Raw genomic sequence first — 22,476 nt, 5'->3', positions numbered from 1 at the left:
TTTAAAAAGTAAAGAAATTGGCCGCATTAAACACATGCATCCTTGCCCTTGATGTTAACTTGAAATCTTTAAAAATATAATCCGTGAAATTATCACTGCCAAAAGAGCAAGTTCAATTGAGTAAGCTCACTTTATGCAAACCTTCCTGTGGGCAAAAACCCAAGGTCATGATGTCTGATGATGTCTTCATCAATAAGTGTTCACAGTATGCTTACCCTAAAGCATATGATGTGACAGATATGAAAGCTTACAAGCAGACAGTAAATATGATAGCTGTGATGCCAAAGACATCCAATCTTATGTTATGAGTGTAAGACAGATATATTATATATATCACGGAATGCAATAGCTCCCATGTATGTTGTTTCGACAAACAATCTGTTGTCAACTCCAAAACACGCTGGGGTAACCTAGAGTCCGAAGTTTTCTGTTTTGCGGAAAACAGGAAAAAAATCACGGAATCTGAGGTACAACACAGAAAATGACATTTTTGTATGATGTGACAAAAATTGTTAAAAGATAAGAGAAATAAATGTTAAAAACAATCGTGAGTTGTGTGTGTCAATTTTAATGATAAAAATACTGCTCAATAATACGGAATAAAGGTATTATTATCAAGGCATGAACCCCCTATTATAGTCATCCAAACATCATAACAGTCGGGATATTATCGTGAGATTATTCCATCAGCATATTGATCGTGATATTAAACACTTCATTGTGACATTAATATCATTGTTTATACATTTTAAGCTTTATGCATGAAACACTGATTTACAAATTTTACAACACGGATTACAACATGGAAAATGGATTTTAGAAAATGGTAAACTTCGGACTCTAGGGTAACCCTAATAATAATATAATAATGGATACCCTATAGTATTGACCACTTGTGTTGACTGTGCCAGAGGATCAAGGAGAGAGAGGAAGGGAAAACTGTTCTTGGATAATGAAAATATTTATATGTAGTACTGGAGGTGGGATACTTCCATCCCTCACCCATCCATTGGCATTTTCGTCAGTGTGAGATGGGGGAGCAGTTAAGGCATTGTCCTGTTGGCCAGTAGAATTTGATCGATGAGGGTTCAAGCTTTGGGCTTGCCTTAGGTGAGAATTCTCTTCCTCTCCCAAAATGTACCTATAAGGTCAAAAATCCTGCAATTGTGTTCAGTTACTCTACAGAATATAATTGTAGAATGCCTTCTCACCCCTTAGCATGTGCAGATATAGGTACCGTAGTGCATGTGCAACATCTTGTGGTTCGGAAGTCACGTAAAGCTGTTGGTCCTGTGTACAGAAAGAGTCTCTCTTTGAAAGAACTCTGTGCACGCTAAGTGTCGGAGCTATTCAAAAGAAGGTGGACCATTCCTAATTTCTGATATCTGCAATCAATCCTAGATCCAGGAAGTGCATATAGGTAAACTGCGACAATACTAAAGAAAAAAAAAGAAGAGTGGGACGCCTTTCAGAAACCTGAATCCATGTCTGAACCATGCATAGTTTCCACATTTGAAAGCCTCCGTTACTTAATAAACCCCATGAGAACTACCTGCCGATTGGCCAAAATGAATATTGTGTCTGATTTTGTACCAATCAAGATCATCTGTAAATGCAAGTTTGACCATAAATAGTTTAAAGCCTAGTCATAATTGGCAATTGAAATGAGCATTTCAAGTTATCAACCAATCAGAAATGCTGTTAGATGACCAGTAGGTGTCAGGGGATTAACCTCCTACCTTCATGTTGAATGTCAGATTTGGTTTTTATTAGATTCCCTTCACATTTGCCATTTGTACAGTTTTATTAGCACATTGATGCTTGCTCCAAAAATGTCAAAATAAGATCTTTAATCAATATAAGGTTGGTCTAAACTAAAGCCAAGAATTCTCCGCGTTGCGGAAATTCCGCGAAAATCACGGAATTCGGAGGTAAAGCGGAAAACGCATTTATGAGAAAAATATAAAAAAGATAAGCATAAATGACCTAGAAAAAGAAAACAAAATACAATTGAAAAGAAATAAATAAAATACTAAATGAAATGGGTCTTCAAAATTCATCAAAATAAAGTAAAATCCGTCATAGATTTACCGTACAACGCCTGTCCTACCTCCCATTGCAGCTTGAGTATCCCACAATCCTTTGCGCGCCCGACTAAAAATAGCTCTTGGGGCTTTCCCGACCTTTTGAACGTAAGATTCTTGTGAAATTTTATTATGTCAGAAATGTGCTAAAATTACAAAGCGGAGAAAAGCGGAATTTAGCATTTGTAAAGCAGAAAATTCTTGGCTTTAGTCTAAACCCTGGAATTGTGGACATTTTTGGGCCTTATAAGTGCTAAATTGTTGGTCTAAAGTATATAAAAGTATACATATTTAGAATGGCAAAGACTAGATAAATTCATCTGTGAGGTCAAATTTGGGTAAAAATGCTGTTTTGGTTTTGGTTGTTATGAGCATAGACCCTCCCTCGGGTCCGTGGAGAACGACTGGTAATGTAGATTACATAGCATTAAAAATCAACCCAATACACGGACCCTCCCAGTCTGTAGGCAATTTGACTTCCAGCTCCCACAAACTGCTGGAAGTTCACTTTTACGGATTTGGAGTCACGCAATCTTTCTATATACCACGTCCATGTTTTCACTACATTAACGTTTGTGTAGCGACTAAACAACGATATTGTATCCGACCAATCAACGCAGCTTGGCAGCGGGGATATTTGAAAAGGCTTCCCTAGCTAAATAATGTGCAAACATTTGCAAACCGCACGCGCGATAATGTACATAATATGGACAATAGGCCTAAGTCCGAGTCAGTGGTTGCCTTTTATTATTTGCTGCGTACCATGGGTCTATCAGGCGCGTGCCACTTGAGCTCAATACCTCTCAGTTGTTGACAAGTGTCCCATCCGATCTTAAGGCGTCACATCCCGCGGCATAGCTTTGTGCTACCATATTTGAATTGAAACTGGGGCGGGGCTTTCGTAATTGACTTCGGAATCACCGTGCATCGTGGAACGAATATTTGGAAGTGAGATCTCTAACAGATTGGACCAGTCTCGGAATCAGCGCTCAATGGACTTTCGCGTTCACTTATAATCTGAGTATATTTCTATATTGCTGCATGGTTGACTGTGGTGGGTGTAATTAGTGGCGTCGATTTGTGGATGAAGAGGAATGGGTTTTGGCATTGAAGAAAATAAGGGGGGAGTTGGCATTTTTTTCATAGGGCATTACGTAATTATTTATTGTTACATTATCCAGAGATGGAACCGAACCGAGACTGGGGGCCAGTCTATTATGAGCATTGCGTACATGTTTGACTAATATTTCAACGGTAATAATCAAATGTATTCCATTGTTTAATTCAAAATTTCAGATATTTACACAACTACAGCACTTTAAGCCTTGAATTTGGCAGGGTATGTTAGTTTTGAAAAACATGCATGGAGGGGTCCTCCTCAGCAAATGTTATAATATTACTTTAAGGCAGCTTTAATTTTTTCAATGCGGATATTTGCATCTGTATTGTGCTTATTTGAAGAATATCTGTTTGGGATTCTTTGAAGGTATAAAAAGTGGGTTGGTTGGAAATGTCATGAAATGTAGAGCAAAAATAGACATGTATAAGATTCAGGGGAACCGTTATGGTTTAATTGCGTTAAAATGTGTGGATTTAAACTATAATATTTAAACACATTACATATGTCCTATAAAAAATTTCAAAATGATTGAAATTCTTAAGTTAAAACAATCAGTTCCTTACTTTTGCTTAAGGCTAGTCTATTTCTTTCTATCTGCCTCTGATATAGCAATTTATTCTTGTTAACTAACAATGGTAGTACTTCATTTCTTGCTGTCTACTGTTGATAGCATGCTATGGATAGTTGATTTTGTGCTATCTACTACTGAAAGAAATTATTTCTGTCTACTGTTGATAACACTTTATTTTGTGCTATATATTTTCACTGCTAAGGCGACGGAAAAAGAAAACCCTGTTCTACAGGCCCAAATTTCGGAAATTTCAGGAACAATTTTTTTTTTTTATTTTTTCAAATTGCAAATTATTTACAGATTTTGGTGATTTTTTGGGTCATTAAAAAAAAAAAAAAAAAAAAAAAAAAAAAAACGACTGTCCGACCCTACTTGAAAGGTCTGTCCACTCGTAGAACAGGGTTTCTTTTTTTCATCGCCTAATAGCAATTTATATCTACTGCTGATAGCAATTGAATTTTCTCTTGCTATCTACTGCTGATACTAGTGATAGCAATACTGTGCTATCTACTGCTGATATCAATACTGTGCTATCTACTGCTGATAGCATTTAAATATTTGCTACCACTGATTGCAATGAATTATTTGATATCTACCACTGATTACAATTACATTTGCTATCTATTGTTGTAGAAAATATTATTATACAAAAGAACCAGGGGCGGATTTAGAGCTAGAGGGGGGCGCACCCGGTGAGCGCCCCCTCTAATTTTTGCAGAGCGGCGCCTGACTCTGTGTATTTTTGCAGAGCGGCGGCTGAATTTGTGTGGGCGCCGAGCCGCAGCGGCGGTGGCTCTGCGCCCCCGTTTTGAAAATTCCTGGATCCGCCCCTGAGAACCCCACTATTTTAAGCATCGTTGTGTCCTTTGTAACATTGATAGCAAAACTAAATAAACAAATCTACCAAGAATAGAGGTTATCCACTTTACTCATGTGTGACTTCTAACAAAAGGCGCTGATTCCCGTAGTATTCCTTATTCAAAACAATTCAATGCATGACCTCGGAAATACCTGCATGACTCTTGGCGGGCTATTTTGAAGCAGTCATGGTTGCACATGCAGGTACTTCTTTTGAAAGTCCTAAACAAGGTATAGCAGTCGTTGATAGGATACGCAACTTATAGAACACGGATAACCTCTATTGTAACCCAATCCTTCTACAGCTCATGACATAATGCTATAAGGTTTAATTACAAAACAACACAACAGAATTTATACATAGCACTGATATTTTGAATTTATTCACATGCATTGGGCTATTCCATTTAAAACCCACACTACCCCTGTGGAAGATTTTGGAAATATCTACCACAGGGGGAGTATGAATTTCAAATGGAATATATCACATTAGCAGCTCCATTTGAAACTCACCCTCCCTCAGTGGAAGATTCAGGTTGAATCTTTTTCATAGGGTGCATGAAATTTAAATGGAGCTGACTAATGTGTTATTCCATTTGAAATTCATACTCCCACTGTGGAAGATATTTCCAAAATCTTCCACAGGGGTAGTGTGGATTTTAAATGAAATAACCCAATTCCACAACCACCTCTATTTTTTTGTAATCTTAAGGGATCTAAAATGGCGTTTATTGCGTTTCGACAGTATTTTTTGTGGGACATGAGAGCACCTCAGACCTATCGAATTGCATTCTGAATCTGAAGCATGTCTTTCTGATATCAAATAATTTCCATTTTTAAAAATCACAATATAATACAAATTTTATGACAAATTATAAAAATTGATATTTTTCAAATTTTTGATATATAACAGTCCTCGAAGTAAATTATATAAATCTAATGATATATTCTTAAAGTGTATGTAGCAGGGAGGAAAAGCCGACGGTCAATTGAAAATTTTGACCTTTCATATTGAAGATATGGATTTTTTTCCAAAGAGACCTAATTTTTTTTGGTGTTTTGGGAAAAAATCCATATCTTCATCTGAAAAGTCAAATTTTCAATTGATCGTCGGCTTTTCATCCCACCTACATACACTTTAAGTATAAATCATCAGATTTATAAAGTTTACTTCAAGTACTGTTAGATATCAAAAATATCAATTTTAATGATTTGCCATAAAATGTGTATTAAATTGTAATTTCAAAAATCAAAATTATTTGATATCAGAATGACATTCTTCGTATTCAGAATGCAATTCGATATGTCTGATGTGCTCTAATGTCCCAAAATAAATACTGTCCAAACGCTCATACCCCAGCCCTTAACAGCACCATCAGAATTCCGTAATAAAATGGAACCCAATCCTCCCCACGCCTTGGAGCCGGCTGTGCATTAAATTGCAATCTAAGACACTTGATACTCAAAATGACAATTTTGGTAAAGGTAGAACTCTTCTTCGCTATCCTACATTTTGTCAAACAGAGCGAAGGAACATCCAAATACGAAGTTCACAACATTCACTGTAGCTTTTACTATACAGATGTTTGATGGCTCTTAAATTATAGCTTTTCAATACCTATATCTTAAGAGCCACTGACCCAATGCTAGGCATTTTTGTACTTATTTGAATGCATTTTTAAAAATAATTCTTTTTAATTTTAAATATGTTGTTGGAAGTCATCATTTTTAATAGTTGGGCATGATTTTAAAACAAAACTACACCTCCCTTAAGACCCCTGTACCAGCCAAAGGGTTGGTGTCAATCTTCCACAGTTTTGTTAGACAATCAAATATTACTTGTTGACCAGTTTGGGTAAGCACTTGATTTTAGATACCTCTCTGCATGATGGATGAATTCAATTTTGAGAGAATTCTTTCACAGAATTTCATTTCTCTTAACACATGGAACAAAAACATGTTTAAAACTCTTACAAATCACAATATAGATCTCGTTTTTCGATATGAATATTTTCTAGGAAACCAACAATTTAGATTAATATTTCCGTAAGTCAAAAGTGTAGAGATTAATGCTCTGCGTGCTAGCCACAGGCTTTGACATAAAAAAAAGTTCCAATTTTTGAGATATTTTCTCAAAATATCAATAGCTATCTCAAGAACCACTGAACCAATACTAGCCTTGTTTGTACTCATTGCAATGCATTTTACATGCTCATTCTAAATATGGTCATGAAAATTTACAATTCTGAAATTTTTGAAATTGTTAAAAAAAATTTGAAACTTGTTGTCTACAGTCGACACCCGCATGGATAGAGTTAATCATTGATTGATTGATTGATTTTATTTGGTTCCATAATACAAAATACATAAAAATATTATATTGCACAGATTAAAATACATTAAAAGATATACAATGTGAAGATAAAAATACACTAGGAACCGGGATAACCCATAAAGCCAATGTTTCAGGCTTATTTCCAATGGGGTCCTTGAAAGAAAGATTTTGGCAAAAAAGGCAAGAGTATAAACAAAAGAAGAAAGAAAGCACACAATGGACAACAGACCCCACTGGAAATTAGCCATTACTGAAAAGTTTACTGATTGCACTCTTGAAATGATTAAGATTGGGGATATTTTTGATGTCATTTGGAAGCATGTTCCAATCCCGTATTGCACTGTAATAAAAAGTAGTGCCAGCTGAACTTTTGATTTTAGGCACATGGAAATTAAAAAGCCGCCTTCTAGTATTATAGTTGTGAATTTCAGGGACCTTGTATGGAGGGACTGGAAACGCCTTCCATCCATTGTACCATGCGAGTTGCTGGTTTACAAATTATCCTCAGTTGAGCAAGCATGAATAATACGTTGATCAATAGACCTTAGTACGAATCCAAGCACATGCAGTTACAACACTGCGCTTGGCTTGTCTTGTACATTCATGTGAAATGAGCCTACATGTTTGCTAGTATAATGACAGACTCTAGAAATGCCAACATAAATCTTTAAAGAACATCATCTTAAGAATTATTTCAGTATCGAAATCAGTAGGAATACCAAGCGACGGTGTACACATTCCAGAAAAAATATAATTTTGTTCTAGCATTCTGTATCTCCACAAAATTATCACATTTTGTCTCCAAAATCCTATGTAAATGATTCTCGATGCTACACAGAAATTATTTTTGACAAAGGATAGACATTTTACACAATTTGTCATAACTTAAAAAGATATTGGAATACTTTGATGTGGTTTTGATATTTTGTAGAGCAACATGAGTAAATAATAAAATTCAAACATCGCGCCCTCGGCAACTCGCATACAATCGAAGGTCGTGAAAGATAATCTGATAACAATGGCTTGACAATAGCTATCAATAATCCTGTTTTCAGTCCCTTCATACACGGTCCCTGAGTTAATGCACCAGTTACACTTTTGGCCTACTTCTTCATCAAGAAAAATGCCAATTTATTCATCATGTTCATAAGCTACAAGGAGGCATACTTTCATTACACTGAATTCTGAGAAAACAAATTGTCCAGTGTTACATGACCTTGACCATTCAGAGCTAGAAAAATACAGATTTCTTCCTGATTAACTATTGATCTGCCTTGTTTTTCTATCTTTGCTCGACAATCCTCTCTTCAAGGCAATATCCATATTACATGCTGCAGTTTAAAACTGAAAATACAATCAAAATACCTAAAATGCACCACAGAGGTTGGGGACATTCAAACTCGCAGTCAACATCTTGGGGTCATTTAATCCGTATCGGAGCCAGAAATAAAAATACTAGTTTGCATCTGACTCCCCACAGCCTGTGATTGTTAGAAGTGCATAAAGGAACAGACCTGAAACTTGTCCTCTTTTCAGCTGATTTCCTCTTTTTTTATTCCTGAAATTCACACATTTTCTTTTATTTTCAGCCCAATTTGAGCCATTTTACCCTGTTTTTCAGTGTTTTTGAGCATTTTCAGCCTTTTCCCTCTTTTTTGAAAATAAAGACCTTGTTTCACGTCTGAAGGAAGGTTAATACATCTGGTGCCATCATTGGGGAAAAAGGAATCCGGAAAGGAATCTCAGAAAATGGCAAAAAATAACGGTTCTTTTATAAAGCAACTTTTCTATACCCAGGGCGGATTTACCATAGGGCCAGATGGGCCCGGGCCCAGGGCCACCAAATTTGCCCTGTGCAGTGTGCATCTTCCATTTCAGCCAAAAAACACCATTTTTTTGACCAAAATAGGGTACAAAAAATGCAAAATTTTGCGCGCTTCGTGCGCACTTGCCCATTATCACTGATTATATAGCTAATTTCAGCTTCAATTTTGGGTAAATTAGTCTAATTGAAATTTTTTGCGTGCTTCGCGCGCAATTATCCTAGTAAAATCTAAACACTTGGCAACTTGAGAGGACATGCCTTCTTCACGATACGTTTGGGGCCCCCAAATTTTGGCCTGGCCCAGGGCCCCCAAAAAGGTAAATTATACCTTCAGGAAAGAATGTTTCCTATTACTAAAACCTAACTTTTGAGATGATTTGTATGTTTGAAGATGCACAGACGGGGCTCGAACCAAAGACAAAATGAGGATAGAACCACTACACTAACTTGCTTCTCAAGTAGCATAATTTTGATATCCAAATGCTTTTAAAGCTACCATTTCCAGGAATTTTCAAGGGGGTGAGGCGCTGAGCCACCACCGCTGCAGCTCGGTGCCCACACAATGTCAGGTGCCGCTCTGCATAAATTATGGGGGTTGGCACAGCTCTGCAAAATTTAGGGGCTGTTTGCTGGGTGCGCCCCCACCCTAAATCCGCCTCTGATTTCAAAGTGTTCAAAGAGAAATGCACTTACATGTCAGCCTTCAAAGTCAGTAATCTTTTATAACTGAACCACTCATAAGGGATTCGTATTAGTACCCCGCACGGTCACAACAAACTCGATAACCCCGAAGGTATAGGATTTCTAACTGATGACTGGCTGGGCCGTAGATCTGTCCATCAGGCTGGTCATAAAGCACACTATTTGCCCCAAGCAATTGTTAACGGAAAAAGCTGCTCTTATTTCGTTAGTTAATACTCTAAGCTTGCATTTTTTTACTCAGATTATTTTCACTGTGCTTCAATCGAAATCAAATTGGATCAACAAACCACAGATATTGGAACACACATCCAATATCTGTGAACAAACAAGCTCATAATTATATTGTCTTGATTATGAAATATACATGTATGCCTATATGGGATAAGATAACATGTGCTGTTGAATTTGTTTTTAAATATCAAGATTTCAAAATTGCTAGCACATAAAATCTGCCACCAGAAAGAAGGCAGTTTAGAAAATTATCATTATCAATATCATCATCAGCTTGTATACATGTACATTACAAGTGTGCTGTTGCTAAAATCCGTATCAGGTTATTTCCATTTGAAATCCATACACCCGGACATGGAAGACATGACCCTAATCTCCCACACAGGGAGTGTGAATTTTAAATGGGGTTACCTGAATGGTGACTCCCTTTGAAATCTATACACACCCTGTGTGGAAGATTAAGGTCATATCTTACATAATGTGTTGTATGGATAGCTATGGATTTCAACTGGAATAGCTTATTCTTATTTTTTTGCTCCTTATTTTTGTCTCATCACAATGTCACTGCACAATTGGGCTATTCCATTTAAAATCCACACTACCCATGTGGAGGATTTTGGAAATATTTTTCACAGGGGGAGTATGAATTTCAAATGGAATGGACACATTAGGCAGCTCCGTTTGAATGTCATACACCCTTTGAGACAGAGTCAACCTGAATCTCCTGCAGAGGGATTATATATGAGCTGCCTAATATGTTAATTCCATTTGAAATTCATACTCCCCCTGTGGCAAATATTTCCAAAATCTTCCACAGGGGTAGTGTGGATTTTAAATGGAATAGTCCATTTTTATCAGTATTTCAATTTCAATGCACAATTCCAGCCTTTGGCCTGGTGGACCAGATCACAAATTACGCTGTTGTGAATTTTTTTCCATGTAAAAATAATGTCAATTACATTATCAGTGTGCTTTTAAAGTAAGGTGACTTCGCTAAAGTCTAGTGTGAATGATGTGTTGACAATTCGCATACAACTGAATTTAAAAGCTCTAGTACAGAAATCATGTATGACCGCTGGCCAGTTTGGCCGTAACTCACTATGGTGAGTTAAAATCAAAACGATGACCATCTCCTGAGATGACTAACAGATATAGGTTAATCTTATATCAATGTAGTCTTGGTGATTTTCATCGTTTTTACATTGTCTGGGAAAAATTCAAATAAATATTTGATGTGAAGTTTACAGAAAATTGTGGCTAAAAAAATTTGCTTCAAATTTGAGCTCCAAGAACTTATTTCTGAGAAAAAGGGCAAAACATGGTCTGAGTGCAATTCCAGAGACCTCATTTAATGTCCTTCAGTTAAAATCCATTTCAGAGCATGCTGTTTTGAAATCTGTGTAGCCTTTACCCAGGCCCATAACCAGGATTTATTGGGGGGGGGGCTGATTTTGAAAAAGTGGACTTGGGAGTCAGATTTTGAAAAAGTGGATTTTTTTCCTTCAAAATTTGGTCCTTTTTTGACCACAAAGAGCTATAAAACCTCTATTTTTTCACTCACTATGCTCGCAAATGGGACTTTTTGGGCGATTGGGGAGGGGAGGATCCGATGGTCTGTCCCCTTGCCCCCTACGAGCCTGCCTTTACCTACCAACAGTTCATTGAGTACCTGGGCTTTAAATTCCAGCAGAAGACTTAAAACAAAAAATTGAAAAATGCACACAAAATGTCCAACTATACACTGTACCTTGTCAGCTAGATGCATTTTCTGATCAAAAAAGCTGTGTTCAATTCTTAAAATGATAAACAAAAGCGGTGCATATTTAATGTAGAGATGTTGCCCGTAGTCAAATTGGACACCTGCACATATCATCTTCAAGCTTGTTAGATAAAGGTGATGAGAAAAGATACAGGTTGTGTCCTAGTTCCTCTATTTGTGATATTCCATTTAAAATCCACACTACCCCTGTGGAAGAATTTGGTAATAACTTCCACAGGGGGAGTATGAATTTTAAATGGAATTAGCAGATTAACCACATCTATTTAAAACTCACCTTCCCTCTGTAGAAGATCCAGGTTGAATCTTTCTTAGAGGGTGTATGACATCCAAATGGAGCTGCCTAATGTGTTCATTCCATTTGAAATGCATACTCCCCCTGTGGGCAAATATTCCCCAAATCTTCTACAGTGGGAATGTGGATTGTAAATAGAATAGCCCATTATGACTTAGTTTGGAAAATAGGCAAAAAACTTTTTATTAGGCCCAAAAAAAACATGTTTATTTTTTTAAAATTCATGTCTTGAAATAGAAAAGAAAATACCCTTTTCACTGCAAATTGGAATGGGAATTTACAGTGGGTTTCTTCGACACACACAAAACAAATCACATTTCTTCATATTCAAGAATATTTATGACCCCCTTTCAACCTGCAGTAGTTTTTCACTATGCTCGTTTGTTGTGTAATGTGTAAATGTTTACTCCAGTAGTGTTTTATACTATTTTTTTGCGATTTTTCCAGGTTTTTTTCTTTGTAAGTGAAAAAAAAATCAAATGCGTACAATAAGCCGTCAAAAACAAAATGCGCGCACTACAGGAAACAAACTTTTTTTTTTGCCTTATGCAAAGTGAATACTAATTTAATTTTCTGATTTTCAGATATCTCTCTTTCTTTCTGGTCATGAATTCATTCTAAAGACACTTTTGGATTTGCAGAGAGTGCAATGTTGGCCAAAATATGAAATGAATGTGTACTGTTACCGCTAGAACCACCAGATACAAAGAATTACAATTACTATGCGATAAATTTCGTTGATTAACCAAAATCACACATGTACATTCCCACTGTAAAAGTTCAGTCACTTACTGCCAAATTATGGTCTGAAAATTTCTTCAAAATTGTCATCGATTTTAAAATTGTACACTAATAATATCCAATGACTATATGCCAATAAATTTGGGTCTTAAGATAATAAAAGAAGCATGTTTCTCCCGGCTTTCAGCTTTCGCTTGTTCCAGTCAAATGAACCTAGTGCATAATTTGCTGCTTTTACTTACTATACAGCTTGATATAGAATCACACTTTTATATATCTACCTGAACATGAAATGTTCCAAAACACTCAAACTTCTTCAAAAGCCACTGAACCAATACTGAGAATGTTTGTACTCATTCGAATGCATTTTACATGCTGATTTTAATTAAACAGCTATAAAAGTGATATTTTTTACATTTTTTCAAAAATTCTTTATGAAACTTTTATGCATATTGGTGTGTTTGTGATATACATGGTGTCTTTGTGATTAGCATACACTGGGTTATCATACTACTCTAGTCTCTCTGACTGCTCAAGCGATGCTCAATTAAGCAGGTGGAAGAGCTGGACTCTTGCACTTTAATTGCCCAAAGAAAATAAAATATCAAAGGATGACCGCCTAGATGTTCAACACTTCGTATGTACCATTTACTAAAGTGAGAGTGAAAATCGACTGCTCAGTACCATAAGTGGGGTAAGTGCAATAGCTCCCATGTGTAGATGAGTACAATATATTGTGTGTAAATTGTCAAATGTTCACAGGGCAGCTATTGCACTTACCCACTTCTGGCACTGAGCAGACGAAATGTGGGGCAAAATGTTTCATGGTCAGTAAGATTGAGTACTGTACAACTATAAACGCAAGATTGGTGCATGCATTGTATTGAAAAGTGTAAGAATATCAGAAATGGAGTAAAATATTTTAATATCAAAATGTCAATTCATCTTGTGATTGTTGTAAAACATAAGAATTAGGCCTATGGTATATCAAGTTTGATCAATAGCTGATTTATTGGGCTATTCCATTTAAAATCCACACTGCCCCTGTGGAAGATTTAGTAAAAGTCTTCTGCAGAGGGAGTATTAATTTTGAATAGAATAGAGAAATGGGTAACTTCCATTTGAAATACTCACTCCATGTGGAAGATGCAGATAAAGGCATGATACATGGGGAGAATAGGTTTTACAATGATTAACCCTGATCAATTACATTTGAAAAACATACTCCCCATGTGGAAGATATTTCCAAAATCTTCCACAGGGGTAGTGTGGATTTTAAATGGAATAGCCCATTTCATTACTATATATGTAACCCATTTCCACAAACCAGAACCTGTCAGCATTTTATAATTCAAGATTCTGATAAATATTTGTTAAGAATAAAAACAAGCTTAACTTATTACTTATGCAGGTGGTTCAGTAAGGCGTTAGTGTAAATCCAATTCTGAGGTATAACTAATGAACATTTTCAAATAAGCAGCACTCATTTGAAAATTTTTTCCCCTAAATAACAGCTAATAACAGTATTGCGAACCTTCAGCATCCATGGTTCGATGTAGAGAGTCTTTCCTATTCAGAGGAAATATTGCAATTACACACCTTATTGCCTTTAAACAATAACCAATGACACTAGCATGTAATTCCAGTCAAGCACCAATCTTTAATCCTATTGTTGAAGAGGATAATAAGCTTATACTTATGTATAGCATTAGTAAAAAGCAAAAGTCTTTGTTTGCTTTGGCTAAATCCTGTTTAAGTGGTGGGCTAACCAACAATTAACAATGAGAGGACATTCCTGAACCTCGTTCAGTTGGGGATGATTTGAAGTGACCGCCACTTATGACCATTTGATATTTAATACCAGCAATGTGGAAAAAAAAAGAAATAATGTAGTGCCAAAATAATGTACCCTTTTACGGAAGGAGCAAAGTTTAACAAGTTATAACTCCGCTTCTGCAGTACGAATGTCAGGTTATTATTTCCCAGTCTTTAAAAAATTTGCAGGCAGAGGTGGGAATCGATCTCGGTACCTCCCGGTTAAAAAGCACAGTGCAAGACCACTAAGCCAACTAAATATCTGTTGTGAGATGCTTGACATTTGATATTGCTTAATGGAACAAATCGCGGAATTAAATTAGTAATAAAAGAAGTATATAGATTCTTTTTTAGCGGTCAAATTGGATAAAAGGGGAAATATTTGTCCCTGCTCTAAAGAAAATATAGGTTAGAAAATTATCAAATAAATGTAAATTAAAAATTGAAAATTATTTATTTCTTTCACGAGGCGGACAAACACTGACAAACACTGTATAAGCTAAAAACTCGACCCTCATCACTAGATGCTGTCATAGCTAAATGGTAGAGCATCAGACTACTAATGTCAATATCGTTGGTTCGAGTCCTCCTGCCAGCAATGGTTATATTTATGATTTTAATGCTACGCTACAATTTGTTCAATTTTTTTCATTTATTTATTTATTTATTTATTTATTTATTTATTTATTTATTTATTTATTTATTTATTTATTTATTTATTTATTTATTTATTTATTTATTTATTTTTGTTTATTTATGTAAATAATTTGATATATTTGAAAGAGGTATTTGAGCAATTTGAAATTTTGATTTTATAATCCTATGGGGTCATTTTGAACCCCCACCCCTCCCAAATTGCCAAACTCACAACACCTATGAGTTTGCATCATACATGTCATCATCATAAAAAAAAAAAATCTATGTATACCTGACGCCGCTGCTCAATCAATATATTATAATACTTGCAAATAGATCATAGTTTACTAATCTAATCCTGTAATAGACCTGATATATCACCTTTACATGGTTTGTTATGGTAGGGATTAAGCAGTATTCAGACTTTTTATTGTACGTACAATATTGTATGCAACATGTCTACGTTGTTTAATCTATTGCCATTCTATTTCCAGTAATGTTTAAGTTCTAACAAATGTTTGATGACGTAAAATCGATAATATATTTCTACTAGATATTACATGTAACATATTATCGATTTTTCGTCATCAAACATTTGTTAGAACTTAAACATTACTGGAAATAGAATGGCAATAGATTAAATAACGTAGATATGTTGCATACAATATTGTACGTACAATACTCGGAGTCTGTGGAGCGCTTTAGTGTCCGATCTCTGTAATGTAATGTAAATGAAGCATATTGATATGCAGGAAGAATCGATCAGGGCGCTATCTATTAGGGAAAGATAAACACTATTCAAAATATCAATAGACAAGAAGAAAGGGATGTGGAGATTTGTAATTGAGTCATGCATGATTTAACAGAAGGTTCTTTCCAAAACCCAAACGTGCTGCTGATTGAGGATATCACATCCAAAAGCACTTTCAATTTCAGATATTTGACAAATCATTATGGCATGAATTTTTAAGGTCTTTATCTTAACAGTAGGTCTGCTGTTGATGTCATGTTATGAGTTTTATGCAGGTCACATACTCTAAAATTCGCATTGAACTCTTACCAAAAACAAATGTTTCAAAGTTAGCATATAGACTAACACACTCACAATTGAAAAGATGGGCGGGTTTTCCTGCTTCTTTGTATTTGCCTGTGAATATTTATTGGGCTATTCCCATTGCAATCCATACACCCCCTATTAAAGATATAAACCTTAATCCGGGCCTTAATCTTCCACACACAAACACACAGGGAGCGTGAATTTCAAATGGCGTTACTACTTTTGAAATTTACACCTGCTGTGTGGGAGATTAAGTTCATGTCTTCCATAGGGGGTATGGATTTCAACCGGAATAGGCCATTTTATTGCCTCACACATCTGAAAACAGTGTACATCTACTAGAAACAAATAGCCAATAAGTTTAGTAACGAAATCAAAGATGAAGTATACACCAGTTGCTAGAATAAGCATTATGGTAATTATTGACCAATGAAGTGTATTATTTTATCCAAAGCCATCAGTAACAAGCCAGCTCATTGGTCAAATCTCAGTCGCTCATTGCTATCAACTGAAGTATAAATTGAGCAGATGGTTATTCTTGGACATGTTTAACAGGTAGAGTATTGTGTATGTTTACAAATCACTTGAAAGGACATGTGGATAGATTGAGTACAAATTGGTAAGAACAGAGTGATGGATTATCTTGTTGAGGTAGAAGCGATGTTAGTTTTAATGCTGTGCGTGTATAGCCATGCGCTTCAACGGAAAAAGTTCAAGTGTTGAAATATTTTCTCAAAATATCAAGAGCTATCTTAAGAACTACTGAATCAATACTAGGCTTGTTTGTACTCATTTTAATGCATTTTTCATGCTGATTCCATATATGGTCATGAAAATTTACATTTCTGAAACTTGTCGTCTGCAGTCGACACCCGCGTGAAGAGAGTTAAGGTTAGCAACTATTTTAAACGGTTGCGATTTGGTAGTTCACAGCATCTTGCAAATGGCAGTGAGCTTTGGCAAAAACTGCATTGATCATTTCATAGCGAGTGTGTAGAAGAATTCAACAAGATGTGCTTTTGTAGGTCATATGGTTCTTGAGTTATGTTGTAAAGAGGGCTGAAACAACAACACCTGTGTAAAACATTCCTAACTCATTAACAACAATAAATCAAGCAAGTTTTCAAAGTATATGATTTGTAGAATGAAGTTTTGCAAAACATCAAAGTGTTATTTTTCAATAATATATTGATTTACACAATGAAAATTGATTTTTTTTGGCTGCTTCGACCAACAATACCGCATCTACCCTTAAGGTCACATACTGTTGAAGTGTGAATTCCACTGTTGCTATTTAAGCAACACTTAGGTGCTCAGTCTGAATATGAAGAACAGAAGCATAGAGGCTCTGTGTGTAATGTCAGTGGTATAAGACCAAATGGTTATTGGACTAAATGGTTTTAGACTCTATTGTCACCTCCTTTTGCTAAAGTGGTGTTTAACTAATGACAGTTTTAATTTAATACCAAAAACTATGGTTACATGTGACCCAACACCAGTACATGCTGATGTGATAGTTCAGATTTATGATTGACTATATAAGAGCTTGAACAGAATATTCATCTCTGTATCATCATATTCCTTGTAACTTGGTAAAGTGATATTTTTTCAGCCACCTGCATACGTATTATATTATACATAAACAGTAGAAATGGAAGATTTGTGAATATTACAAGGAATTAAGTATCTCCGTTGCTTGTTTGTCTTCTTGGTCTGATAAGCTCTGATACAGGGGTTGGCAACCTTTTTCGAGGCATGGTGACAAATTGTATAACCAGTTGCGCTGTGTGTGAGAGTGGAACAACAAATGGGTGGGGGCCGGGAGTCCATATTATGTTGGGTCTAGGGACAATGACCTATTAGGGTTCTAGGAAAATGCAACTTTGGCACTTGTTCCAGGGGTCATAAGGCTGACTGCAATTTTACCACACCTGAGCAATGCACTAACAGCGTGTTTCTATACTGAGCAATCGGTTGCGGGTGAATTCGAGTGAATGCAGGGTGATGCAAGGAATATGTGATAACGGCTCCAGTAGAAACAGGTGAAGGTGAATGCAGGGTGATGCGAGTGAACCCATCAACCACCTTTTCAGGTGGTTAATAGTGGTGAATTTGCTGTAACATTCTCAGTACAAACATCTTGAGTGAAGATTTGGTGGGTGACAGAGGAAGTTAGCATACTACAATCCAGCATAAGCATTTAAGTCTGACCTTGAAGGTCATGAAAATTATTTTCTGGACTTCCGCCTTCCCCACAAAATACACGAGTAGTGAATTGTTACACTGCATTTGCTTGCTTGCTTACTTACTTGCTTAATTCGAGTGGTGTCCTCGAACTGTGATGGCTTTCCACAACCTCCTGTCCTCCATTGCTGTCTTGAAGTCTCCTGCCTCCAGTTCAGTGTCACCTTCCAGAATGTCAATGTAGGTCAGAGCAGGTCTTCCAGGTTTCCGCCTCCCATGCTTGGGTATCCAATGAACCATTTTAGATACAGGCTCCTCACTTCTGGAACAGTGGCCTGCAAACCGGGTTCTTCTTTCCCTGATCTTGTGACTTGTTTTGGGAAGATCTCTATATAGGTCTGCATTTGACATATGTTCCTTCCAATGCACATTCAGAACAGTTCTTAGCATGCGGGTGTAACAGCCATCCAGTCCCTTTGCAAGTTTAGGGGTGATGGTCCATGCTTCGCATCCATAAAGCAGCACCGACTCCACTGTTGCATTTGCAGCCCAGTAGAAATAACCTGGTGAAGGTGAGAGGATTAAAATGCGGGTGAAGGTGAATTTGCGGTAATGCGAGGTGCTCAGTATAAACACGCTATAAGTTAGCAAACACTTTGTAAGCTTTAATGAGCATGTTTTGTAACACACCAAGTATTGTTTAGTTTTAGCCCTTACCAAAATTGCTTGAGGTACACAATACTTTGAGTCTGTATTGTCTGTTCTTTTGTTAATCCGGGGTACTCAGTACAAATGACCATACGGGACGTGCCGCAAATATTGGTAGCATTTTCAGCCTCTTGGTATATCAATGACCCCTTTTTCAAAGCATATTTTGGTATATGAATGGGTCCCTTTTTCAAAATTTTCTCAATTTTTTCGGAAAATAGCCCAATTTTTCCTTAATCTAGCCAACATTTTCAAAATTTTCCCAAAATTTTCCCAAAATTTGTAAAAACTAAGACAATTTGGGTTAAATTTGGCCAAAAATTTTGACTTTTGGTATATCAATGGGTCAAAATTTCTTGAAAAATTGGTATATTTATGGGTCCACTTTCAAATTCTCAGCGGCACGTCCCTACCAAAACCAAACTTGAGTATCCCCGGGTGTTAATCATTCTTAAATAATTTTGTGGAATATCAATTAGCAGTGTTTTCCTCTGCTCCATTTCTCCTTGTTTGTTCTTTGTTTACAAAACACTGCTGGTTGCCTCAATTTTATATGTTTTCTTCTTTTTCAATGAAAAAATAACTTGTTCTGTTGAATGAAAAATAAAGGTGGATACCTGATGACAGCTGGTAAAAAATCCAATATGGCAGACTTTCCATTGCTATGCTTTACATAAGGCGGAAAAATTTTTTTTAGTTTTTTTTATAGTTTTTTCCAGACAAAATCGGCGAAAATCAGACTTTTTTCTCAAAATACCATGAAAAAAGTCGGGAATAAAAAAATATAAAAAATCGCATTTCGCCATTTGTTTTTAAATTTCTCGTGAGCTTTGAGACAAACCTTTTTTTTGTGGCCTAATATGAAGGAATTGGCTTTCTCCTTTTAAAATCTTTGGAATAGTGCTATCTACTGAAGATAGCACATAATTATCTTCAGCAGAGAGTAGATTAGTATTTTTTAACTTACTACTGGGACAAACATTTTTTGTTCTGCAGCATATGGTTTGTAGAGTTATGAAAAAATAATATATGTAAATAACGCAGGTGCAAGAGATATGTGTCATATTTTTCTACAAATTTCTGGCTGATTTATCAATTAAAATCGAAATAAACCTGTTGATTGTTGCTACTTTGTATCTGTATCTTGTGGGGTTGACTTACCCAGCAAACACAAAAATGTTCTTAAAACATTTATTCAAAATGTTTTAGTGACGTTTAACTGTCAGGTTATATAAAGATCATGAATATGTTTTTAAAACGTTATAAATTGTAAAATATTTTGGGCAAACATTTTTGCAAAATATATTGTCAACAGTTAAGTAACATTATGTTTTCAAAAATGTTTTGTGATTGTTATTAAAATGTTTTTATACCCTTTATATAACCCGGCACTTAAACCTTTTCTGTAAAATGTTGTGTGTTTGCTAGGAAGTAAACTATAAACCACTAAGGTTTTTTGGTCAGCAATTAGAAGGCCTGTTAGTAAGCTTATTTGTTGTTTCTAAGTATCAAATAATGTTTATATCTGTGGTTCTATGCACAAAAGCATTTTTTTCCCTCTTCATGTGTCCATTCTTTTGGTCGTCTCAGATGAACATGCATCCACTTAGTGGCGAATTATTTGTGAATACTTGTGTCAACTCGGCTATCTACTGAAGATAGCACATGTACATTAAAATATAAAATATACATGTAAGACAACTTCAATAGTATATTTGTTTGTTCATTGCTCTTTTAGTTGTCTGGTGTGAACATGAATCCACTTATTTTTAACACTGGTGTCAATCTTGAACACAGCTATCTACTGAAGATAGCACACAATAATATGTAAAATATACATTATACAATATACGTGTAAGACAACTTCAATAGAATATTTGGTTGTCCACCGCTCTTTTGGTTGTCTGGTGTTACATGAATCCACTTATTTGGAACACTGGTGTCAATTTTCAACCCAGCTACCTACTGAAGATAGCACACACATGTAAAATATACAATATTCAAGATAATTTCATTAGCATATTACTCTGTTTAGTCTGAGGTTAGCAGGCATTAAAGAAAAAACAAGCGAAATCTACTGAAGATAGCGCATGCATGGAAATGCTGTTACATACTGATTTAGCTTTCAAAATGTTTTTAAATAAATATATGAAAATGTAGCTTAGGTACCGTAATCATTTTAGAACATACTTATTGGGAATCTGCAAAATATGTTTCGTAAGGGCAAAATTAACTTTAAGAAAAATATATACAAATTCAAGTTAATCTGTGACAATCTACTAGTATATTTAACTGAATGTAAAAAAATAGTATAAATTTAATGATACAAATGGAATGATACAATTTCATACACATTCTTATTTGCCAAATTTATTAAAACTGTGTCAACACAGGAAATTAAATTGCGAGTATAGTTCTGTTGTAGGTAACTTACTGTTGTTATATTCAGTGATTTGGTGAGCCAGAATACCCTAAAATTAATCACAAGTTCAGATGTTGGCAGTTTCGGAACAAGCATAATTATGTGCTGATGAACTGTGCAACAAGCAAACATGAAATCAATCTAAAAGGACAAAATCTGGGACATTTATGTAAAGATAGGATAAAAATGTATATAATTTGATTATTGTGCAAATAATTTTTTCAAATTTGGAAAATATGATCACAAGTGTTTGACACTGGGGTAGCCATCAATATCTCCAAAACAAGTTATATATGTAATGTTTTATGATTAAGCATGATATTATTACAATCAAATTAACCTATTTATGCTACTGATTCAAACAAAAATCTCTTAGAAAATCAGGTGATGGTACAGACTACAAAAGTATTTTCAGATGAAATTGGGTGAAACTAAGTAATGTTAACCCTCTTCACGCGGGTGTCGACTGTAGACGACAAGTTTCAAATTTTCTTTCAAAATTCAGAAAATTTCAGAATTATACATGTTCATGGCCATATTTGAAATCAGCATGAAAAATGCATTAAAATGAATACAAACAAGCCTAGTATTGGTTCAGTGGTTCTTGAGATAGCTATTGTTATTTTCTCAGAACTTGGGATATTTTATGTTGAAGTCTATGACCAGTACACAGAGCATTGGGCTATTGCAGTTCATATCCTGTGGAAGATTTTGGAAATATCTAGTATGTTTTTCAAATGTAATTAGTCAGGGTTAATCATTTTGAAACATATACTCCCCCTGTATTATGGCTTTACCTATATCTTCCACAACTGGAATGAGTATTTCAAATGGAAGTTACCCATTTGTCTATTCTATTCAAAATAATACTCCCTCTGTGGCAGATATTTCCAAAATCTTCCACAGGGGGAGTTTAAATGGAATAGCCCATTATATCACTATGATCACCTGTTTCTCCTCCAAACAGGACACAATTTTGTAAAAAAAAGTCCTGCACATTTTGATTTCCCTTTAAAGAACAGCTTTCTGATAACTAGAAAGCCATAGAGATTTTTACCACTGCCAAGACATCTCTCTAGAGACAGATTACAAATTTATATCATCTTCATTGCATC

General features: G+C 35.6%; 1 protein-coding gene across 2 annotated transcripts in view; it reads left to right on the top strand.

Annotated features, from left to right (window-relative positions):
- Positions 1-22,476, top strand: part of LOC140136885 (uncharacterized) — a 426,783-nt gene that overhangs the window by 106,300 nt on the left and 298,007 nt on the right. The window lies entirely within an intron of this gene.

This window comes from Amphiura filiformis, chromosome 17, assembly GCF_039555335.1.
Source record: "Amphiura filiformis chromosome 17, Afil_fr2py, whole genome shotgun sequence".
NCBI lineage: Eukaryota > Metazoa > Echinodermata > Ophiuroidea > Amphilepidida > Amphiuridae > Amphiura > Amphiura filiformis.
This window is presented reverse-complemented; position numbering and strand designations above follow the sequence as displayed.